Source organism: Barbus barbus (assembly GCF_936440315.1).
Source record: "Barbus barbus genome assembly, chromosome: 16".
Classification (NCBI taxonomy): Eukaryota; Metazoa; Chordata; class Actinopteri; order Cypriniformes; family Cyprinidae; genus Barbus; species Barbus barbus.
In genome coordinates this window covers 10,337,643-10,346,737 of record NC_136744.1, presented here as the reverse complement: position 1 = coordinate 10,346,737, position 9,095 = coordinate 10,337,643, and positions in this window count along the sequence as shown.

The window sequence follows — 9,095 nt, the reverse complement described above, 5'->3', positions numbered from 1 at the left end:
GCAAAGCAAGAAAACATCTTCATCAATTTGACTGCAGGTGCTGCAAATGCTCACAACACAAACAAATAAAGAATTTTATTTGCAGCGCATTTCTTTGTTTGGTTGTGTTATGAGCATTGCGTGTTGTCAAATTGATGAAGTTGTTTTCTTAATTTGCAGGTGTTTTTTTTCTATTTGCTGTGTGTTTCTTTATTTGGTTGTGTTGTGAGCATTTGCAGCACCTGCAGTCAAATTGATGAAGATGTTTTCTTAATTTCCAGGCGTTTTTTTCTATTTGCAGCGCATTGAGCTCTCTCGGCCACCGTAGAAAGTATATATTTCATAATGCATTTGGGATTTGTGTGTGTGTTTGTGTGTGTGTAATATATAAAGAGTTTATTTGCAAAAAATGATAACTCAGTTTTTTTATTGTTATCATGTTTTATTGTGTTTAATTGTGTTAGCTAGCTGTATTTTTTAGTTATTTTAACCTAATCAAAATAACCCAAATGCAGTTTGATTGAGTTTAATTAGAATGCACAATTAAAAAAACTTTTAGAAAATTGTTAAAAACGGAGTAATCTGTTTTTGCAAATTAACTCTCCAAACACCAGAAGTTTTAAAACTCTGTCTTCACAGATGTTTTCATTATCTTTTCAAAATAATTTTTTGTTTTTCGTTAAATTTAGATGTCCATAGGGGGATTAAATGGAGAAAATTACCACTAGAGCTAATGGACTTTTACTTTAATTAGATTTTCACACACACTTCAAAATCTTAGTATAGCCTATAGTGTGATGTTAGAACATTTACAAATTACAAAAATAAAGTTCATAGAGCCATATTTTGTCCATTTACTCTGAAACATGACTCCTTCATTACTCTTTCATTATGAGTGCACATGTACCCTCCTGCAGTAAACCGGATCAAAGACACCCTTCACTGCTTCCTGTTAAAACTTTATGGTGTGAGCTGATGTTTAAAGGCAGTTAAGAATTCCATTAGACGTCAGAGAAAAATCAATGTAGAGTGTTTCATCAGAATGAGGTTTTCTTTTGGTTTGTACCCAAAAGTGAGGTAAACCTGACAAAATCTCCAAAAACCTCCCTTTGGGGACATGCTCATTTGTAAAACGGGTTTAAAACCAAACTAAACAAAGTTTTTTTGAAATTGTAAAAATGCACAAAGTCTCCTGTGAGGGCTAAGTTTAGGTGTAGGGCAATAGCACACAGTTTGTACAGTATAAAAACCATTACGCCTATGGGATGTCCCCATTTAGATAGCTAAGTAAACGTGTGTGTGTGTGTGTGTGTGTGTGTGTGTGTGATTTTCTTTATGAAAAAAAAAAACAAGGAAGAGCTACCATCAACACTGCTTATAAATATTGAAAACATTCATATGACATACTAATACCATATAGAACTTTACAGTTTTACAGAAATTATGTTTATCGTACTGTAAACTGGTCACAGATGATTTTGCAACCTTTAACCAAACCTGCACTGTTCTGGGCATTGCATTAGCATCCTAATGCAGGGCACCCAAGTGTTGTCATCTTTGCTGTATTAAAACCTAAAAAGAGAATCTGTTTGTCTATTGCTCCAAGGTTCAAAGAATGGTCATCATTCAGAAAGCACAGGCAAGGATCCAGAGAGGTATTAAACCCAATCAGTTCTTCTAAAGCACAGAAAACTTGAGTCACTAAATTATTTTTCTCTGAATATTCAGAAAACATGAAAGTTATGTTCAGAAGTTATGTTCAGTTATTTTGTTTTTACTGGACAGCAGACAGTCTATAGGATCTGGGGTTGAATAAGCATTTTCAAAATACATCTTGGTATGGCTGTAGGTCAATTATTTTAGTAATAAAAAGAGAGTGTCAGTCTATATGTTGATGTGATATGCAAGACATTGAAAAATGATACAGTATAAATCAATAAGCCAATTCTATTGTGATTTTATTACAATATTTTATTATATGTCAAGATAAATTTAGCTCAGAGACTCCACAGATGTATATGTTGTCAGATACAGAAAGTAGTCCAGTGCTACACAAAATTCTTCCCAACTCTGAGGGGCTGTTGTACAAACATATTCCTGAACATGGTGATGTTCACAGGAGAGTGAGAGTTTGAACCCAAGCACTAGAGTAATTGTAGGGTGTACAGCAAGACAGGAACACACACAGGCTCCACTGCAGGTGCATCTAATAATGTCTGTTATTAGGGGTTTACACAGTGTATTGAATGCTTGAGATGATGGAAAATGATATCTCATATCATGTAAGCCTCAGATTTCTGTGCCGTATCATCTGTCACCTCATAACTAGTGTCCGGTCATTGACTTCCATTTGCTTTAATGAAATAACCACTGCAAGGAACAATCAGCTTTTCAAATGCCTTGTAAAAACCAACTTCAAAGGTAACATGTATTAGAGGTTTCTTAGGTGAATGCTGGCATGTTCAAGGACTCCTGCTGCTTCCAGTGACCCTGCACCAGGGTGACTACATCCATGCAGGAACTGCCTCCCTTGTACTTCCTGTTCTGTGTTAGTGCTTTTCACATCAATGAGGGAGCTATCCGGGTCAGTGCAGAGTAGGATTACACTAAAATGCACAGATGTCTTATTTAAACATTAGTTTCAAGTTTCAAGTTTATTTGTATAGCACTTTTTACGATACAAATCGTTGCAAAGCAGCTCTACAGGAAATTAAGTTTCCACGATATATTTATATATTGCAGAACCTTAATATATTTAACTTATGGCAAAATTTGTTAATTCTGTATGTTGTCTGAGCATTGGCATACTCTGAGGTCCTCTGAGGGGTTGGCATTATCTTTTCTCAGGTGTTCGGTCATCTCAGATCATTTAAGGGTTGGATCCAGACTGAAGCTTCTGTAATTCCTAGTTACCACGGGATGTTAATCCCGTGACAGAAACAGAGAAACAAATAGAGACATAATTAGCGTAGCTGCTGTTCCATCTAAGCAAAAATTATTTGTTCAACCCAAGCTAAAGAATAATAATAATGTACATTTGATCAGATATAACTGCAGTACAAGATTATAAGATGCATTATGTGAATGCTTGGCTAAAGAGATGTGTCTTTACTCTAGATTTAAACAGAGAGATTGTGTCTGAACCCCGAACATTATCAGGAAGGCTATTCCAGAGTTTGGGAGCCAAATGTGAAAAAGCTCTACCTCCTTTAGTGGACTTTGCTATCCTAGGCACTACCAAAAGTCCAGAGTTTTGTGACCTTAGGGAGCGGGTTGGATTGTAGCGTGGTAGAAGACGAGTTAGGTACGCAGGAGCTAAACCATTTATGGCCTTATAGGCAAGTAATAATATTTTGTTACTGATACGGAATTTAATAGGTAGCCAGTGCAGAGACTGTAAAATTGGGGTAATATGATCATATTTTCTTGATCTGGTAAGAACTCTAGCCGCTGCATTTTGGACTATCTGTAGCTTGTTTATTGAAGATGCAGGACAACCAGCTAGCAGTGCATTACAATAGTCCAGTCTAGAGGTCATGAATGCATGAACTAGCTTTTCTGCATCAGAAACAGGTAGCATGTTTCGAAGCTTGGCAATGTTTCTAAGATGGAAGAATGCTGTTTTTGTAATATGGGAAATATGATTTTCAAAGGACAAGTTGCTGTCTAATATAACACCCAGATTTTTGACTTTAGAGGATGTGACGGCGCATCCGTCTTGTAAATTGTAATCCAAGAGATTCTGTGTACTGTTTTTTGGTCCAATAAGTAATATCTGTGTCTTATCTGAATTTAATAGGAGGAAATTATTGGTCATCCAATCTTTTACATTTTTTACACAATCTATTAGCTTAGATAGTTGAGAAGTTTCATCCGGTCTTTCTTCAAGCGGTTCTTCTGCTACAGGTAACAACTCTTTCAGTAGTTTAGTGGGTACAGGATCTAATAAACATGTTGTTGGTTTAGATGCACTAAGTTTATTTAGCTCTTCCTGTCCTATAGTTGTAAAGCACTGCAGTTTTTCTTTGGGTGCGATGAATGAAGCTGAAATACTAGACGCAGTAAAATCTACATTTGATATTGTATTTCTGATGTTATCTATTTTATCAGTAAAGAAATTCATAAAGTCATTACTATTAAACTGTGAGGGAATATTTAGATCGGGTGGCGTCTGTTTATTTGTTAATCTAGACACTGTGCTAAATAAGAACCTTGGATTGTTTTGGTTATTATCTATGAGTTTGCGGATATGCTCTGCTCTGGCAGCTTTTAGAGCCTGTCTATAGCTGGACATACTGTTTTTCCACGCGATTCTAAAAACTTCCAAGTTAGTTTTTCTCCATTTGCGCTCAAGATTACGAGTTTCTTTCTTCAGAGAATGGGTATAACTGTTGTACCATGGCACAGTACGTTTTTCTCTAACCTTTTTCAATTTGAGGGGGGCAACAGCTTCTAATGTATTAGAGAAGATAGTGCCCATGTTGCTAGTCATTTCATCTAGTTCATGTGTATTTATGGGTACACAGAGCAGTTGAGATAGATTAGGCAGGTTATTTGTGAATCTGTCTTTGGTGGCTGGAACAATAGTTCTGCCCGGACGATAATGCGGAGTCATATAACTAATATCAGTAATACGCAGCATGCACGATACAAGGAAATGATCAGTAACATCATCACTTTGAGGTACGATATCTATATCGGTAAGATCAAGTCCATGCGATATAATTAAATCTAGCATATGACTAAAATGATGAGTGGGCCCGGTGACGTTTTGCTTGACTCCAAAAGAGTTTATTAGGTCAGTAAACGCAAGTCCTAACGCATCATTTGTATTATCAACGTGAATGTTAAAATCTCCGACAATTAGCAGTTTATCAACATTAACCAATAGATCTGAGAGGAAATCTGCAAATTCTTTTAGGAAATCTGTATATGGCCCTGGCGGTCTATACACAGTAGCCAGAGCAAGAGATAAGAGAGATTTCTTTTGCATATCTAACAGTGTAACATTAAGCAGAAGTAGTTCGAATGCGTTAAACCTCCTGTATCCTGTTTTCTGAGTGAGTAACATTGAGAATATCATATATTGTTGCCACACCACCGCCACGACCAGTCTGACGGGGCTCATGTTTATAACAGTAGCTTGGTGGAGTAGACTCATTTAGACCAAAATATTCATTTGGTTTAAGCCAGGTTTCAGTCAGTCAGAGTACATCAAAATTATTATCTGTGATCATTTCATTTACAATAACTGCTTTGGGTGCGAGTGATCAAATGTTTAGGAGCCCAAGCTTTAAAAATTGTTTTTGTTCATTTATTTTGCGTTTTTCTGAGACTCCAGACACATTTTAATGCAGTTAGATGAGGTAGATGGAAATTTTTATACAGTGCTTTGTCTCAAATCTTCACTTCATTTTAAGCTGACATCGTACAGTAATACATTTAAACGTTTGTGGTCAGTAATTTTTAAATTGAAATTAATACTTCTATTCAGTGAGAACACAGTAATCTGATCAAAAGTGACAGTGAAGACATTTATAATGTTTAAAAAGACATCTAGTTATTTTCATCTAAAAATCCTGAAACCAATGCATCAGTTTCCACAAAGCTATTAAGCAACACAACTGTTTTCAACATTGATAATAATAATAATAATAAAAATGTTTCTTGAGCATCAAATCAGCATATTAGAATGATTTTTGAAGGATCATGTGAATACTGAATACTGGAGTAATGAGGCTTTTCCATCACAGGAATAAAACACATTTTAAAGTATATTGCAATAGAAAAGGTTTATTTTAAATTGTTATACCATTTCAAAATATTATTGTTTTTACTGTATTTTGATCGAGTAGCTAACTGCAGCCTTGGTGAGCACAAGAGACTTCTGGTAGTGTATATCTGATGGTGAATCTTCATTGTTGATATTGGGTTTATATTGTACAAAATGGCTTCCTTTGGACTGTTTAGACTGAGAAATGGTCAGTGACGCTCAAAATCAGTCTAGCGACTAGCAGGAAAGGAGTTGTGTTTTCCTGTGTTTGTTTCCATTGTTGCCTTGGTATAGACTGAAACATACATGGCGGAAAAGTTATTGTAAATAACATGGCTTTTGGTTCCACAAAGCATGTTTTACTGTATCTCCTTACCATATTAAGGCATCAGACCATAATATTAAATATAAAACATACAGTACTTAAACTAATGAAATGAAAGACTAACAGAGTTACCTCTAAGAAAGTATTAGAACAAGAAATCAAGTTAAGCCCATGTCAGCCATGTAGACAACACAGGGGTGTGGTGTTCCCACTGGGAGATGCCAAAGAGCCAGTCAAACACAAACGCACAGGTTTCTCACACTGTAACCCAGTATTCCCTTGCCTTAGAGCCAGGAAAAAGGATCATTTCCTCAAAAACTGCTCCACTTTGCTTGTCCCTGGGGTAGTCCAGCTGACTACGAACTGCATACAAGCGCCTCTCAAACACTGGAGGGCCTGGCAGCTGATATAATGCCACTGGCACAGATGCCCTTCAATGGTCAAAAGACTTAAAGCATCATGTAAAAGGGTCGGTTTCATGTTTCTTTGACAGTTATGTGGAGTATCAAGTGAAGGAATGAGGAGAAGCAGGTTCTTATATTAGCGGTTTTCAAAGTTGGGTTGCACAAGGTATGGGAATATTGCATTCACCACTTCAGAAATATGAAAAATATACTATAACTTGTATTTACATATTTCTCACGCGAAGCAGAACAAGTGTGTTGCATTCATAGACTGCATCAGCATTCCCGGCAGTGCTTTTGTCCTTTTTAGTGGCGCCACTCCTCACGCTTCACTCAAAAACCAAACGTGCGACCTGTGTGAGACTTTGAGCAGCAGGAGCAATGAAAAGAGTGATAGTGTTAGAACGAAGAGGAGCAGAGGGGCTCGGACAAAGTGTGGGGTCTTCTGAAACAAAGCTATGTGCGATAACAGGGGGAGGGGAAGGCGAATGTCAGCACAGACACACACAGCTCAGACAGAGATGAGGGGATAATGGGTCTGACCCCAGACAAAGGGGAAACATTAGCCTCTATATGCCACCCAGGAATGGCAGACAACAGGAGCCTTCCAGAAACAAAAGCAGAAATGGTGAAACTTCGAACGATCAACATCTTCACTGATCATTTAAATACACAGGACATTTGCTAAGAAAGTCGCTGTTATGTCCTGAAATGAGGAAAATGAGAAGACCTCGCAGTTTAAGTGAAGTGACATACGGCCAAGTATGGTGACCCATACTCGGAATTCGTGCTCTGCATTTAACCCATCAAACGTGCACACACACAGCAGTGAACACACACACACCGTGAACACACACCCGGAGCAGAGGGCAGCCATGCGGCGCCCGGGGAGCAGTTGAGGGTTCGGTGCCTTGCTCAAGGGCACCGAAGAGAGGTGATTGTTAGATGAGGGGAGAGTCGTAACATAATCTCTCCTCAAATGCTGCTATAACAAATGCATCCAAACTCTCCACCCAGAAAAGAAAAGAAAAAGCACCGCAACTTGAATTCAAATAAGCCGATTGTTCGTAGGTCCTGTGTGAGAGTGTTGTCCAGCCCTCTGGAGGAAAGAGAAGCTGATTGTACCATGGCTCTCTAGTGTGTGAGTGTTACCCAGACTACAGGGGGAAGGTGAGGGCACAAAGGCCCTCTGTCTCAAGAAAGGAGTGGGTTTACCTGCACCAGCTCGGATTTCACAACACCGCCCGCTCCTGCTGCTGCAGCTGGTCTGCCGAGTGACACTGGACCAGATACAGTGTCTTTTCAGTGTTGCAGTGCAATGTGGAGATCATAAGAGATGGACGCTAAAGCTGTGTGACTGCTGCTCATGTTCTAATGGTTTTTGAAATCGCATGTCATGGAGTGTGAGGTTTAAGATCATGTTTGTTGAAGTGTTGATAGACAGGCCCTCTGTAGAGTTATTCACTTAAAATATTGTTTGTCATAAATTAAATTCACCCCAAAAAATGTACTCACCCTGAAGATGAGTTTGGCTCTTCACTGGAACAGATTTGGAGAAATTTAGCATTAAATCACTTGCTCAGCAATGGATCCTCTGCAGTGAATGGGTGTCGTCAGAATGAGAGTCCAAACAGATGTTCTAAGATGTTTTGAACCTAAACCATTGCTTATGGGTAAAATACTCTCTATCCATAATACAAAGTCTTGTCTGAAACATGAGAGAAATATGCACAGACCAAGCACCGTCAACAAGCAAAAACAGACCAAAACTGTTCTAAACAAATATGTTGGTGGATTTTGATGCGAAAGGACAACAGGGGATGGACTTTTTCAAAGAAGGAAGTGTTATTATGGATTATTGTGATGTTTTTGTCAGTTGTTTGGACTCTCATTCTGACGGCACCCATTCACTGCTCAGTGGGTGAGCAAGTGATGTAATGCCAATTTTTTTGTGAAAATTTTAATTTTTTTCCCCATGAACAGTTACATTTACTGTTGAATTTTCATGGGCAAAATCCAGTCATTTCAATTTGAATCTTTGCAATCTGGACACGGGATTTCCCCCAGTAGATTTTGCAAAAGGACCAAGTTGATCACACAAATTTGCAGCATTAACCAATAGAAAGCTACTTTGTTTGAAAGTGATTTCTGTGTAAGCAGTATTTCAAATATCGCTAAATGACTGACAATAGACAATGGACCTTTTTGCCAGTAAATTTTCTCCAAAATGTTGCTAATGTGACCGGACGTGTAAACGGACATGTTATTATTTGCTGGATCTTATCATTCCCATTCAATAAATCATTGTGGGCATCAAGTTCTGCATACAGTGTTTTTTTTTTTTTTTTAACTAAACACCATGTGTAAATGCCATGTGACTAATCACTCTGGAGCTGCAGGAAAATTAATTCATGACATCACAGATTCCTGGCCCCTAGACTGTTCAGTTGTAGTCCTCTAGATTGCGCTTAGGTCTTGACCAAAAACCCATACTTTTTTTTAATGACACTCCATCTTGTGTTTTTAAATGCAAAAATGCATTCTATGTGAATGGCCCACGTGCTTTATGTCTATATAATTATAAAAAAAAGAATAAACTAAGGCTGCTTCCGAA